Source organism: Cyprinodon tularosa, unplaced genomic scaffold (assembly GCF_016077235.1).
Source record: "Cyprinodon tularosa strain WSP-4 unplaced genomic scaffold, ASM1607723v1 ctg1040, whole genome shotgun sequence".
NCBI lineage: Eukaryota > Metazoa > Chordata > Actinopteri > Cyprinodontiformes > Cyprinodontidae > Cyprinodon > Cyprinodon tularosa.
The window spans coordinates 137,307-153,566 of record NW_024037828.1 but is presented as its reverse complement, the minus strand read 5'-3'; the positions used below and the strand labels follow the sequence as shown (position 1 = coordinate 153,566).

Here is a 16,260-nt window from a genome sequence, read left to right as displayed (position 1 = left end):
ATACTTCCTCTTATTTAAAGCAGTAACAATGATGCATCATTGTTTTCTTTAGTCCAGAGCACCAAACTTGTTCATGGTGTTGATTCATCTCCTCTGTAACACAAGCTAAATGCAGGTATCTGTCTAAAGTTGGGCTGAAAAAGCAGCAGTGATACATAAATGATAAGTTTCTGCAACTTTCCAAGCGGTGAAATCTAACAACTTTTCAGATTACAGTGACGAGCGGCAGAGGTGACAGCAGCGGTGGGACACGTGTACATGCAAGCGTGTCACCTGTAAAACAACGCTAATAACAGAACGCTATCAGTATGCAGTGTTCTCCATCCCCTCTACATCTACCTAAGAGTTTCTAAATTAAATTTTTAAATTAACCCTGGCGTATTCCTTCATTTCCTTGCTAAAGTCTGCATAATTCATCACAATCTACCGTGGCAGTTGATTTTAATCAGCCCGTTTCATACAGGGGTTGTTTAATCTGGATGGAGTTCCTGTATTCCCTTCGCCTCAGACATTAGTCTTCTGGGAGACGAATAAGGATACAGTGACAGGGGCCATCGATGAGGCAATAAATATTTAAGATGCAATTTTAATATGTAATACGGTCTACTTAAAAGCAGTGTTTGTTATGGCCTCCCGGTCGTCATTACATATGCAGAAGCTGTTTTCTTTTTCTTTCTGTGCCATCAGCATCTCTTCAATATTAACACCTCCACAGATGGGTTTCTGATTGCCTGGCTAAATGTGTGTATCCCATGCTTCTAAATTATTATTGTGATTAACATTATTAATGGATTTTTTGTTTGCAGTCAATTTACATGCCTCTCTTTGAGCAGAGAAGACGTGTCAGGGCCGTTTCCCTTCCTGCCTGTTTGTTTCTCAGCTATTTTCTCTCTCAGACAGCTCTGCTTGCTGGAAAAGAGAATTTATTGAATCGTAGTGCGAGCTGGTATAAACCTTAACGTAATGTATTCTGTATGGAGGTGGAGGAGAGTGACTGCAGCACCAACACTTCATTACTCAGGCAGTGGGCTGGGCTTGTGCCTCGGTGTGTGTGTGCTAAAATGCAGCTAATCTTACTGAGATCTATTGCTGTGAACCACATTACCATGGGGTGGGTGACATTGATCAGCTGATCAAATTAATCCGTTTTCTTCACTCTGGCTAGTTCAGGAGCAGGATGAGGGTAATTGTTCATTAGGAAATATGATGGAAAAAGGAGAAAGACAACTACAATGAGAACATAGCTATTATAGTATAATATATGATTTAACGATAATATACAATAATATATTAAATGTAGCTTAATTTGGGACCTTTCAATAATATGAAACCTAGAAACTCCCTATAAGGCTGGAAAAAAATATTTGGTGTTTCTCTTTATCTTGGAGCAGGAGAACAACTCAATTAGACATTTTGCACTGTGAAAGATTATTTTCAATTGTTATTTTTAAATTATCTCTAACTTTGGTTTCCTTTTTTGTCTACAGAAAATACTTTGCTTTAGAAGGAACTACAGCAGGCAACTACATGCAAAACCCGCACAAGGTAAACTGTTTTCTCTGGTTTCATTAAAGCTAGATTGTTTTTCAAAAATCAGCACAATTCAATTACAGTCTGACTTCAGAATTCGCAATAGTTTCAATTCTTATTTACGCAAGACATGAGTTTTTGTTGCAAGAGGCAAAAAAAATTTAAAAGATTGTTCAAAAAACGGTTTGTCACTCATATTTTATAATTTAATCTACAGTTCAAAAGCTACAGCAATGCAAATTATTTTAATATCAGGACGTTAAAATCAAAATAAAAGTTAAAACAGTAGACCAAAGCTGCTGTCGTCAGAACTAACCCCTGCCTATCTTCTCCCTCTCACTAAAAGGAGAAGATAGGTCAATGACCGGCTACCTGACATGTAGCAACCATACCATGTATATTGCTTTAGATTAATAGACTATATTAATTAGGCTATGTATACTTCCAAAAAAAAAAATCCTCCATCCCCCTTCTTTTTTTTAGTAGACTTGTGCTAATAACCAAGTAAAATATCTGCTAATTAATGGGATTGTGAGAACATTTCTGATTATCAGGGCTTTTCCAGTGGACTCCACTTCAGGACTCCAGTTTGTTCAGTCTAAATATTTTCTTTTCTGTTGGTGAAACTATTTTATTGGTAATATACTGTAGCCCAAATCAGTTCATTTCAGTTTATTTATAAAGAGCTGATAGACAATATTTACCATCTTAAGGGATTTTACAGAAATGCTACATTTATTCTAAATATTCTTCTAACAGCTGTTAATCCTAAATTACTGCTAAATCCTTCTGCTTTATAGGGGGTAAAGTGCAGTGAAATGTGTTTTGTTTGATTGTTTCCTTTTTTATTCTCTCTCAGACAGAGTGGACAGATTTCATGGCGTTCTTACTGAAAGCACATTTAATTCTCCCAGGCAGCTGAGTTGTGGATGCATCATTCTGAGTTCTTATGGACGGTAATTTTTGAACACTCAAGTTTCCTTAATGCTAAAGCAGGTTTTCAACAAATTCTGCCTCCACTGATTTTACCCAAGTGAAGTAAGGGGGGGCAACAAAAAAACAAACATTTTTTTGCTTCTTTTTATGTGCACAAATACTGCTTTTACGTTCCCAATTATTGTAAACAAAATTACTTTTAAGAACAGCAACTTTTAATTTGAATTAAGTTTCTGTTCATGTATTTCTATTTATAGTTATTTAATTTTCAAAGAACTTTGCACATCTCTGCTTAATATAAAAAAAAGTCTGGAATAAAAAAATTGAAACATGTTCCATTTTATGTCAGGGATCTTGTTTTATTGAGCGTTTTATGTGCCTATTACATGTAGCTCAGAGTTTTTTTAAATTTAAGATCTAAGTAATTACTCCAGCATCTCTCTCTCACTCTTCTTAATAATGATCCACTTTACACTCGATGTTGATCAACAACCCTGCCATGCTGGTTTTCCTTATACTGCGCATCAAGAGCCCTTCTTAATCTGCCACCGCAACATGAGCTCCGCCGCTCTGTCTAAACACATGCTCACTTATGAGCACGCAAACAGCCTCCAACAGAATGAGCAAGCAAGGCTGGCAGCCAAAGCAGGCTTGGCACGGGGCCTAATGATGCCCGGCATGCGTCTGCTCTCGACAACAGCGGGTTAACACCTGCCAACTTTTACTAAGGTGTAAATGTCTCTATTAGCAAGCGGCTGGTCCCGTGTGAGCTCCGCCTGGATCAGAGAAGGAAATGCGAGAGCTCTGGTTTCTGTTCCGAACCTTGTAATCACCGGGTCCAATGGGCCTGTTCAGCATGCTGCTTTTTTCTCTCCTTCTGAATGATTTTTTGTTTTCAAAAAATGATGGCATTAGAGAGCTGAGCTGTGTGGAGGGGAATTCCTAACCAGTCATGTTTCAAAAGATAGCAGCTCATACAGTATCTTTATTGCAGATTCTTGATGAATGTCGATGTATAAATACCTTCAGAAGTGTCCTCTAGTGAACTGTGGACCTAGATTGGTCCTGCAAAGAAAACTTACCGGATGTAATATTGATGGGATCATGAGAAATGGCCCTTTATCTCCATACAAATAAACATCCCACTGGTTCATAGCGACACGTTTGTTTATTCTAGTTGAGCTGCAGTGTGTTGAAACTTACTGTGATATTCTTTAGTCCTGATTTTTGTTTTCTCTGGCATTCAGACCTAGTTTGCCTTTTTGACAAAAATATTTTATTTTATTGCCCAAATTGGTATTTTTTTTACTTGGTTTCAGAAAACCAGATGCATGATGTTATACACCCTTCGACAACATCTACATAATTTCAAACCTGAATTTAGCTTCCCGTCTAAAGGAAGGACTTTTTGTTTGCTGCATCCTAAAGCTTTGCTCTTCTTCTTCACCCACTACCATTTCTTTGTTTTGATTGCATTGGATTTGCATTGATATTTATAACCTATCTTCATATCATAATTTAGGTCATTTCAGAGGCCTATAACACAGACAACAGATAGAAAATATGGAATGTGAACATCACAACAACAGCTAGAATCAGAAGGTATTGGCATATATTATGAAAAAGCTCATGCTAGCTTTTCATTACAAAACATATATTCATTGGAGAGATCAATATTGATGAAACACGGGTCTCATTTCAATAATAATACAATTTGTAACACCGTAAGATGAAATGCAGTTTTACGCACTAAGACTGTTCCATACTGCTTAATATGAGCACTGAAGCCTTATAATGATTGCTCATAATTGTAACATTTAATACAATTAATATAAATGAAAAATAAACTGTAATTTTTTCTCTCCTGCCATTTAAATTAAGTTCTCCTCTAAAATCTGTCATAAAAATCAGTTCTCCTGTTGTATGAGATTTCTGAGTTTCTTGCATTGTAAAAAGGAAAACAATTTTAAACTGAAAGATCTGATTTGGTCAGCTCTGCGCTGTAAAAAAGCCAATGATGCAGTGATGGTAACATCCCAACTATTCTGGAAAAGGAGAAAGGCACAGCAGGATGCAATAATTTACAAAGAACAAGTGGAACATGAAAAGGATGCTGTAATCAGTCTTTAGTTCAAAGCATGAATAAAGCTGCCTTTCCTTTCATTTAAGTCCTGTTAAACAACTGAGAGATGGGTTACATTCATTTAACAGCATAAACTGATCTATAATGTCAAAGTCAAGACCTTAAATTTGACCTACATTCATTTGACCTACTGACAGCCTTAATCGTAGTAGTTGACCTGGCCTGTGAACAAAAATACTATGGGAAAGAGGGATTTTCCAACCTATCTCTCATGTACATGTAGACCTTTAATAGGTAAGACTTGAAATATTAATCCTTAACTGCCAAGATGCATTTGAAATTATATACAGAATATATAGTTTGTTTTTGATATAGAACAGATACAAATAAGAAAATAATTGTTTAAAAAATAATAAAATAGACATATTTGCAAAATTTTGGATAAATGGACATTAACTCCATCTCTTATAGTGGATTGTTTTTGGTAATATTGCTATAATAGAAGCAAGTCTTTAACCTAGTAGCCATTCACAATTTTCCCACTCCCTCCTTGATGGGTCCTTGGCTAGTCCCTTTAATTGCTTTTTAAACATCAATCTTTGTACTAGAATATTCTTTTATGACTTTTGGACATTAGGATCTAAAGCAAAGCGGCATCTCCTGGTCAGAGCCTGTAATTCAGTGAAAGGGTTGAGGCAGAATAAAAAATATGCAAGAGGGGGGTCACTGCAGTGGATGGAAGTTGGAGGGGATTGCTGGGAGTTGTAGGGAAGTGGGCTGCCATTCAGCAGGCATTTGACTGGGAAGGGCCATTTTGAATGGCTGCTACTGTAAATTACAACATGTCAAGCATTACATCATGACAGTATTTCATATATAACCTGGTGAGCCTGAATAACGATATGTAAAACAAAGGTTAGTTATTAATCTGGGCCTTCTCCCATCAAATCTCCGTTGGGAAATGACGAACTTTAGCAAAACCTTTTGAGCTGATTGGGCAAAGCAACACTTAGAGCCCGCTTACCAAAGTTTGGTTTTAGCCATCAGCTCTAAAAAATGAAATAGCAGTAGATGTCATGAGAAATGACAATGCAATTCAGTTGAATTTATTCATATAGCGCCAATTCACAACACATGTCATCTCAAGGCACTTTACGGAGACAATTCAATCAGATAATACAGTCAGACAGCAATCCTTCACACTAAACATACATGTAGCTGAATTGGAGAAGAAAACTCCCTAGAACAAGGCTCAATGTGAGCGGCCATCTGCTAACTGCGGTAGCATGTATACTGACGTATAAATAGACTGACATAACTTTATACGTGTAACACTCAGAGCTGTAAAGAAAACATGTTGAATTAGGATTATTTACATCACACAGACCACTTAGGTATATACCAAAATGGTTTTCTGGATACATACTGTTCATCTGTTGTTTCTCTCTGGCTCCTTTGGAGAGCTTCAAATCTTCCCTGCTTGGCTCCAGTCACCCTGCTTGCACTGAAGAGGTGCTAGAAAAGAGGCCGCCCACCACGGCCTCTCTGCCCCCTTTCTTGGCTTATTTATCTCCCTCTTCCTCTTTCAGCAAACCATGTGAAACAACCAAGAATTGGAATATACTGTACACTGTTTGCAGAATTATTAGGCAAGTTGTATTTTTGAGGATCATTGTTATTATTGGGCCAAAATGGTGTTCTCAATCAACCCAAAAGTCTCCGTGATATTGAAGTTTTATATTTTTGGAAGTTAATGTGCTTTTTTCTTCTATTTGGCCATTTTATGAAGATGTCTGTGTGTGCATGTAAGTATTACTGTGCAGAATTATTAGGCAATGTCATAAAAAACAGATATATACCCATCTCACTTGTTTATTTTCACCAGGTAAACTAATATAACTACTCAAAATTCAGAAATAAACATTTGAGACATTCAAGAACACAAAAACCAAAAACAAATCAGTGACCAATATAGGCACCTTTCTTCACCATCACAATCAAAAGCCTTCCATCCATAGATTCTGACAGTGTCTTGATCTGTTTGCGATCCACATTGCGTGCAGCAGCCACCACAGCCTCCCAGACACTGTTCAGAGAGGTGGACTGTTTTCCCTCCTTGTAGATCTCACATTTCCTGAAGGATCACAGGTTCCTCGATGGGGTTCAGATCAGGTGAACAAGGGGGCCATTTCATTATTTTTTCTCCCTTTAGACTTTGTCTGGCCAGCCAAGCTGTGGTGTATTTTGATGTGTGTGGCGGAGCATTGTCCTGCATGAATATCATGTTTTTGCATGAATATCATGTCCTGCATGAATATCATGTTCTTCTTGTACCACTGTTTGAAGAAGGTTTCTTCCAGAAACTGGCAGTAGGTCTGGGAGTTGATCTTAACTCCATCATCAACCCGAAAAGGTCCCACAAGCTCATCTTTGACGAGACCAGCCCATACCAGTACCCCACATCCACCCTGCTGGCATCTGAGTCGATAAGGAACGTGCTGCCCTTTACTGATCCAGCCGGGTGCCCATCCATCTGGCCCATCAAGACTTCATCAGACCAAAACAACTTGGAGAAATCAGTCTTCAGATATTTCTTGGCCCAATCTCGATGTTTTGTCTTGTGTGTCTTGTTCAAAGGTGGCCTTTTTTCGGCTTTCCGTACCTTGGTCAGGTTCCTGAGTATTAGACACGTTGTGCTTCTCAGCACTCCAGCTCTGAAATATGGCACAACTGGTGGCTAATGGCTTCCTGGCAGCTTCACGCTTGATCCTTCTCCATTCATCCGGAGTTATTTTGCGTCTTCTTCTTTCAACACACTTCTTGCGCCCCAGTTGGCTATTTGCATGAACCGCTTGATTGCGTGATGATCCTGCTTCAAAAGCTTGGCCATTTCCAAACTGCTGCACCCCTCTGAAAGACATCTGACAATTTTTGACTTTTCTGTCAAATCTCTTTTCTGACCCATTTTGCCAAAGGAAAGGAAGTTGCCTAATAATCAAGCACACCTTATATAGGGTGTTGATGTCATTAGGCCACACCCCGTCTCATTACAGAGATGCACACCACCTGATTTACTTAATTGGTGGTTGGCTTTCAAGCCTATACAGCTTGGAGAAGGACAACATGTATGAAAAGGATGATGTGGTCAAAATGCTTTTGGCCAAATAATTCTGCACACAGTGTATAAGCTTTATCAAAAAAGGAAAGTTTTAAGCCTAGCCTTAAAAGTAGTCAGAGTGTCGGCCTCATGGACTAAAGCTGGTAGCTGGTTTCACAGGAGAGAAGCCTGAAAACTAAAAGATCACTAAAAGCACAAACTCAGAGAGTTTTTTTTGCTCTATCAGGAAAAAATGTGTTAAAAAATGTTCAAATTATTCTGCAAGGACCTAATTTACTATGAACGACTTAATTAATCAGCAATTTGAGTAAGAAGTCAGATTACACTTCATCAAGAATTAGATTAAAAGGTAACTCTTGCATGAAATTAGGAAGCAATGCAAACAGGAGTTTTAATGTCGGTGTCTTTTTATATATCATTTGGTCTCAACATTTGCCATCATGTTGTATAAGAATAATAAGTAGTTTTTATATCATACAACTTTTCTATACTAGATTTATAATTTATGCTACATTAACCAAGCAATGCCATAGGAAAAACATTCTTTATAGCACTTTATAGCATTCTTTAATTTCTGACCATGACAGCCACACCCCATGTCTGTAAAGGTAATTTTGCCTTACCTGGTGCTGTGTGATGATCTCCAGAGGTCACAGATGGAGCTCCTGTCAGTCAGCCTGTAGACTGATGCTGAGCAGGGGCAGGATGGGGTGCAGTCAGGGGAAGACAAACAGATGTGATTCGAGAGAGGGCCCTGCAGGACTGCGACCTTGGTCAAACTCTGTGTGAGTGCATGTTTTACTGTGTGTCAGCATGTAGCGACACTGCAGAAAAAAGGTCCATATCTTAGTCTTAATTCCTGATGCTTAACAGACAAGTTCTGAAAAAAGGAGCCTTTCAAGTAGGGAAGAGCCAGTATCCCTATAGTAAATGTGTTTATTCCAGTTTGTTTATTTGAAATAATTATCATTAAAATGACAAAAATAGTAATTTAAGTAAAACTTACCGTGGTATTATAAGTAATAGTCAGAACATTGCAACAAAACAATCAATCTGTTGTTAAACTGTTTCCTATCTGGACACGTAGGCTGATCTTAGAACATATGGGTGCATGTGAAGAAAATAGAGAATGTATTTGTTTGTAAGTGTGTATCTAGGCTGTTCCTGTTTTTGTAAGGTCCCTGTTGGTTGTGTTCTTCATTAGTTGAATTTTACTTCAGTTAACCTTTATGCCACAAAATAACAACATATATCATCTAAAGACACGCTAAAAAAAAAAAAAATCCAATTAGAATACAGACAGATTTCATGAATCCCTGTTAAGGACCCAACCGATTGCATCAAGTCAGTGACTTTCCCCCCTCCTGGATTAGCATGTGGCATCTTTGTTGTTTCTCACACATCACATGCAGGTAGTGACAGTGGAGAGGAAATCTTAACAGGAAGAAACCAACAGCAGAGCTGAGCTCAGTGTACAGTATGTCACCATCTGCTACTTGGGATTTGAGAAGACAAAGCCTGCACACAAAAAGAACAGAGGAGCACTGATCCAGGGTTAGCATGAATTAATTAATGAATGAATCATTAGTGACTTTCACCAGAGCTGTTTCAGTGCTATGATGAGCTCTAAAGCCAGACTGAAACTCTTCAAAAAGTTAATTATGGTCTAAGTGATCGCAAACTTGTTTGGCAACTACTTTCTAAAGGATTTTAGATAAGAAAGGAAGATTGGATATAGGTCTATAATTGACCAAGTCATCTGGGTCAAGAGACGGTTTCTTAGGCAGAGGTTTAATTACAGCAACCTTAAAAGCTTTAGGTACATACTGTATCCCTGTAACAGAGATAGATTAATCGCATCTAACATGGAGGAGGAGATCAAAGGGAATACATCCTTAAATAACCTGGTTGGAACTGGATCTAACATACGTAAGTTATAAGTTGTATAGTTATAAGTTGAAGGCTTAGATGAAGACAATAACTTTGCTAACTCTGAAAGTTCAACTGGATCAAAGCAGTCTAAACCTGGTTCAGATTTCATGAGTACCTCAGATACAACTGGGATAGAGGAGTGCTTATTGACCTTATTTTTAATAAGATCAATCTAATTTATAAATAATCCCATAAAATCGTTACTTCTAAGAGTAGGTGGAATGGACGGTTAAACTAAGCTATGGCTCAATGGCTCTGGGTGAGTTTGGCAACTTTATTAAAAAGAAATCTAGGATTATTCTTATTCTAATCTATTAATGAGGAGAAGTATGCTGCTCTTGCTTTACGTACAAAGGGTCCTCTTATACAGCAGTAAACTATTTTTCCAGACTACTACTACTGTAGGTAGGATTCCCGCAGGCCTGTGGAGCGATATTTTCTCTCCAGTTTCCTAGCATTTTGCTTCAAAGTGTGCAGCTCTGCATTAAACCAAGGAGCAAGCTTTCTATTTAGGTTGCTGTAATTAAACCTCTGCTTAAGAAACCATCTTTTGAACCGGAAAACTTGGTCAATTATAGACCTACCGTATTTTCACGACCATAAGGCGCACCGGACTAAAAGGCGCACTCTCAGTTATGTGTCCCATTTCTGTATTTAACACACACATAAGGCGCACCGGACTATAGGGCGCGTTTTTTATATACAGGTACATGTCCTCTACTACCTTTAAATACCTCTACTGCGTATTTAAAAATACAGCGGGGGCAAAACTGAGTATGACTGTGCTTTATTCATGTATTTATTACAAAGTATTAATCAAACCTGGCAGCTGGTGAGACAGACACATCACAGATGACACAGCGCTGTGATCACTCCTAAATTAACTTAAAATCCTGAAACCTGCCGACGGAATATGTTCGCTTTTATTGCCGGTGTCCTGGTGCCTGCAGCTAAAATTATTTAGATGAAAAACACCTGCCAGCAGCCGCGGTGAACGAAAGGATTTCTCCTGTCGGCGCACCGCTGGTATGTGGGGGTCTGAGCGCCTCCGACAGAAATAGATAATCTGGATGAACTGACTGCAATTATTAAGTTTTCAGGTGGCCTTTCTCACTTAAAAACATATTAAAACTACTTTATTCCCACTGATCACAGCAAATATAGCTGCAAGATTTAGATTATTTAGATGAAAAAACACCTGCCAGCCGCCGCGCTGAAGAGGAGGAGGAGACGCGCCCGCGGCTGTTGAATTAAGTTTTCAGGTGGCCTTTCTCACTTAAAAACATATTAAAACTACTTTATTCCCACTGATCACAGCAAATATAGCTGCAAGATTTAGATTATTTAGATGAAAAAACACCTGCCAGCCACCGCGATGAAGAGGAGGAGACGCGCCCGCGGCTGTTGAATTAAGTTTTCAGGTAGAAAAATAGAGCGGAAGCAAACCTGAGTATGATTGTGCTTTATTCATGTATTTATTACAAAGTATTAATCAAACCCATCAAAGTCATCATCCTCTGTTATCCTCAGCATTCCTCTGAATAAAACAGCTGCGCTAAATCAGACAAGCCAGTTTCCCCTTCTTCGCTGTCAGAGTCACTTTCCGTGCAGCGCAGCTCCTCAGAAATAATGCCGGCTTTTGCGAAAGCTTGAAGAACAGAGCCAGCAGACACAGTCCATCTACAATCCATCCGCAAACGGTGGCGTAACTTGCACGGCGCTGCCTTCCATTTATCATGAAACTGTGGTCTCAGTCTGTCATCCATCGCTCCCACGCCGCTCGCAGCCTTACTGTGAACGGCCGCTCCACACCGATGTCGAGCGGTGGAAGTTCCTTTGTCAGACCCCCGGGATAACGGCGAGCACAGCGTTCATTTGATTCATCTTTTTTTCACATCGGCTGTGAGATGGGCACGCAGCGATGGTGATGCGTGGAAAAAAGCACCTGGTCTCCTCACATACACCTGCCTTTCATCATCTCCTCATTCATCCAGCCTTTTCATTTGCGTTAATATCATCAGAGCGCTGTGTCTCGCTGTCAGCTCCCAGATCAGCTTCTCTGATTGGTTGATGCGGCGCGTCCAGCAGCAAAACTTCAATTTTTCCATCTGAGCAGCAGCAGCGCGTTGGCAGTGCGTCAGATGCTTAAACGCTCCCGACGTGCTGCACCAAAATGCGCTGCAGGACCTTTTGCTGCACCTATACGCGCGTCAACCATTGACTTTGCATGTAAACTCGCTGCTTCTGTTGCACCTGCTGGGTCCGGTTCACACCGATGTCGAGCGGTTGAACAGCGAGCACAGGGTTAATTTGTTTCCCCATGTTTTTCACATCAGCTGTGAGATGGGCACGCATGGAGTTACATATTAACAGCGATGGTGAGGGGTGGAAAAAAAACACCTGGTCTCCTTACATTCAGCCACTCTTTCATCATCTCCTCAATGAGGTGGTCTCAAAAGTCGCAGTTACAACACACATAGGGCGCACCGCACCATAGGGCGCACCGCACATTTTGAGGAAAAAAAAAGACGTTTAAGTGCGCCTTATAGTCGTGAAAATACGGTATATCCAATCTTCCTTTCTTATCTAAAATTCTTGAGAAAGTAGTTGCCAAACAAGTTTGCGAACACTTACACCATAATTAACTTTTTGAAGAGTTTCAGTCTGGCTTCAGAGCTCATCATAGCACTGAAACAGCTCTGCTGAAAGTCACTAATGATATTCTCATGGCCTCAGATAATGGACTTGTATCTGTGCTCGTCCTGTTGGATCTTAGTGCTGCATTTGATACAGTTGACCATAATATTCTTTTAGAAAGACTTGAATATTTTGTTGGAATTAAAGTAACAGCACTAGACTGGTTTAAATCTTATCTATCTGATCGATTTCAGTTTGTTCACGTTAATTACAAATCCTCCTCATGCTCAAGGGTTACCTGTGGAGTACCACAGGGATCAGTGCTAGGACCAATTCTCTTTACTTTACATATGCTCCCAATCGGTAGAGTTATTAGACAGCATGGGATTAATTTCCACTGTTATGCTGATGATACCCAGCTATATCTGTCTATAAATCCAGATGAAGCTAACCCATTACATAGATTACAGGCATGTCTTGAAGACATAAAAACCTGGATGATTCTTAACTTTCTCCCTCTGAATGGAGACAAAACAGAAGTTATAGTCTTTGGACCAGAGTCTTTGAAAAAGAAGCTGATTAGTCAGTCACTTCATTTGGATGGGATTAAACTGATTTCAGATAATAAAGTAAAAAATCTTGGTGTTATTTTTGATCAGGACCTGTCATTTAAATCCCATATCAAAGAGGTTTCTAGAATTTCCTTCTTTAATCTGAGGAACATTGCAAAAATTAGAAATATCCTGTCCAGGGGTGATGCTGAGAAACTAGTCCATGCATTTGTTACTTCAAGGCTGGACTATTGTAATTCTTTACTATCAGGAAGTCCACAAACTGTAGTTAAAAGCCTTCAGCTGATCCAAAATGCTGCAGCCTGAGTTCTGATGAAAATTATAAAGAGAGATCATATCTCTCCTATCCTAGCATCTCTTCATTGGCTTCCTGTTAAATCAAGAATAGAATTTAAAATCCTCCTTCTCACATATAAAGCCTTAAATGGCCAAGCTCCATCTTATATCAGAGATCTGATTGTTCCTTATGTTCCTAACAGAGTACTTAGCTCTCAATCAGCAGGTTTACTAGTGGTTCCTAGAATTTCTAAAAGTAGAATGGGAGGCAGATCTTTTAGTTATCAGGCTCCTCTGCTGTGGAACCAACTAACAGTTTAAGTCCATGAGGCAGAGACCCTGTCTACTTTTAAGGCTAGGCTTAAAACTTTCCTTTTTGATAAAGCTTATAGTTAGAGTGGCTCAGGTTATCCTGAGCTATCTCTATAATTATGCTGCTATAGGCTTAGACTTCTGGAGGACATAGGGACCCCCATTTCATCATTCTGCTTCATTCTGTCTCTATTCTCCCACTCTGCAGAATCTGTTAGTTCAATCTCTAACCTTCTGCTCTCTCTGCTTTGCCTCAGAGTAGCTTTGCCTCGTCTGTTCCTGTTTGGCTGTGACGTCATCCTGGAAAGAAACATCAGCTGTGCTGCTTCCATCAACACCCTTGTTTATAGATGTTGGAGATCGGCCTGTTTTCCAGTGTGGTCCTGTTTCTCTGGCCGTGACTGAGTGGATGTGCTCTCTTCGTCCTCTGGCATGGGAGCTGCCTTGGAGCTCGTCTGCCTGGCTGTGTGTTTCCTGGACGGGGCCGCCTTTTACAGCTGCTTTTTGTATCTCTGCTTCCGTCTCCTTGAACCCCAGTCGGCCTCGGCAGATGGCTGCTCACACTGAGCCTGGTTCTGCTGGAGGTTTCTTCCTGTTAAAAACTAGTTTTTCCTCTCCACTGTCGCTACAAGCATGCTTAGTGTGAGGGGTTGCATTTGAGTCAATGAGTCGATGCAATCAACTGGTTTTCCTTAGATAGAAAACTTTGAATCAATTTGACTGTATGATCTGGTTGAACTGTAAAGTGCCTTGAGATGACTTGTGTTGTGAATTGGCGCTATATAAATAAACTGAATTGATTTGAAATATGTACAGGGACATATGTAGTGAACTGAAAAATGTTGAGTCAGAACTCAAATCAAAAGTGAACCAACAGAGACACATGCATTAATCATGTTTTCTAAAAAAAAAAAAAAAAAAAAAAAGAAAAAGAAATGTATCCTTTCTACCATATGAACCATGTTTGGTAGCATTTGCCTTTCATAGCAATTTTTATAGCATGTGTTTTAGTATCTACTGTATTCAAATATTTCCAGCTAAGACATTGCACCAAATTTCTTGTTCAGTGCTATGTCTTAATATCGTCTTTCTCTCTCTATCGTTATGTGCACTTTTTATGGCATTAAAATTATTTCAAAGAGCATTAAAAAGAATTAAATTAGAGTTATTAATTTCTGTATAAACCCTGTAGAAGCAGTAGCAGGTGGATTAGATGAGTGGATATTAGAAACCGGGTACAGTTATGCAGGTGAATGAAATAAGCAATTAGGCCAGCCCTCAGAGCCATCATCATGACACTTCCAGTCTCATACACCTACACTGTTTGCATTTAGAGTGTGCATTCGCACTGCTGAAATCCAGTCAATTGCTGAGCTTCGGTCTGTATCCAGGGTGGGGTTTCTTCATGTCAAGCAAGGACGATGGATTTATGCCAGAGTTTATGTGGTCCTAAACAACTATTCTCATTTCAACTTTCTGGTGGTTGTTTCTTTTTTAGCTACGTGTTACAAGATCATATAAATTCTAACTCAACACACTGAGACCTCTTTAAGTTTAATCTTTGCCAGAGGTGACTTTAAGTGTAAGACAATATGGGACTTCACCTTTGGCAAACATAATTAATATAAGCGATGATAAAACCAAGAGAAAAGATTTCCACAACCTTTCAAGAGACCAGTTATTTCTGTCTGTGATCACTGCACACTTTCCCTACTTTGCTTTGGTCTGCTTTGCAAACAAGCTTATCATCAGAGATGGGAAGTAACGAAGTACAAATACTTCGTTACTGTACTCAAGTAGAATTTTCTGATATTTTTACTTTACTTTACTACTTATTTTTATGGCGACTTTTTACTTCTACTCCTTACATTTTTACACAAATATCTGTACTTTCTACTCCTTACATTTTAAAAAATCGGCTCGTTACTTTAGTTTTGAATCATTTCAATGGAGTTACCGTTATTATTTTTCACGTCATCAATACCAAATTCAATCTAATTGGATGGGAATCTACGTTGCATTTGATGCACCACTACAAGATGAATCGACAGATTTGGCGGTATTCATTGGCGGCAAATCATTGCAGCTTGGTGGCGGTGGCGTTAGCATAGTAGCATGGACGACGAGATGATTGAAAATGAACACAACGGAGATCTAGTCCTATTGGCAGACATCCATTTAAAATGTAGGCAACGGCATGAAAAAAGTGGTTTCTACTTTTACTTTTATACTTTAAGTAAATTTATAAGCCTGTACTTTGTTACTTTTACTTGAGTAAAGAAGTTTAATCAGTACTTCCACTTTTACCAGAGTATTTTTTAACACAAGTATCTGTACTTTTACTCAAGTACGGAAAGTGAGTACTTTTGCCATCTCTGCTTATCATAAACATGCAGAAGAAGGTTTGTCAGCGTCAAATGAGAAAGCGATGACTCTTGTGTTCTTACTTTCTTTTGGAAAAAAACCCACACATAATCGCACACTGAAATACACACAACCTGGCGATTTCCTTAAAGACACAGTTATAAACACACACCTGCAGGCTGCTTAGCCTTGACTGGTTGAAGAATGAACAAGCTATGCTGAGAATACACACACACAAACACCCACACACACACATTGTTTAACAGAACTCGTTTTCCCATTAGCCACATTCTTAGAGGGTAGCAAGGTGGACTCATTGTAACATACATCATTTTCTGGCTAAAAAAATGTTTCTAATTACTTTTACTTGGTTTGTTTGCAACAGAGATATTAATTTCCATATTAAGTCAGTTAATAATGTTTGCAGATGTGATTTCTTTGTGCAAAACAAAAAGCTGAACAGCTGGAAAAGGGCTACAGTAAAAAAAATGCAACAAATA

The 16,260-nt window shown here is 39.0% G+C and overlaps 1 long non-coding RNA gene across 1 annotated transcript; it reads left to right on the top strand.

The window, feature by feature from the left end:
* The first annotated feature begins 1,106 nt into the window (after positions 1–1,106).
* On the top strand, positions 1,107–2,635 carry LOC119782068. The gene is made up of 3 exons (XR_005280630.1): positions 1,107–1,183; positions 1,488–1,545; positions 2,390–2,635. It is a non-coding gene; the product is annotated as an uncharacterized LOC119782068 (long non-coding RNA).
* The last annotated feature ends 13,625 nt before the right edge of the window (positions 2,636–16,260 follow it).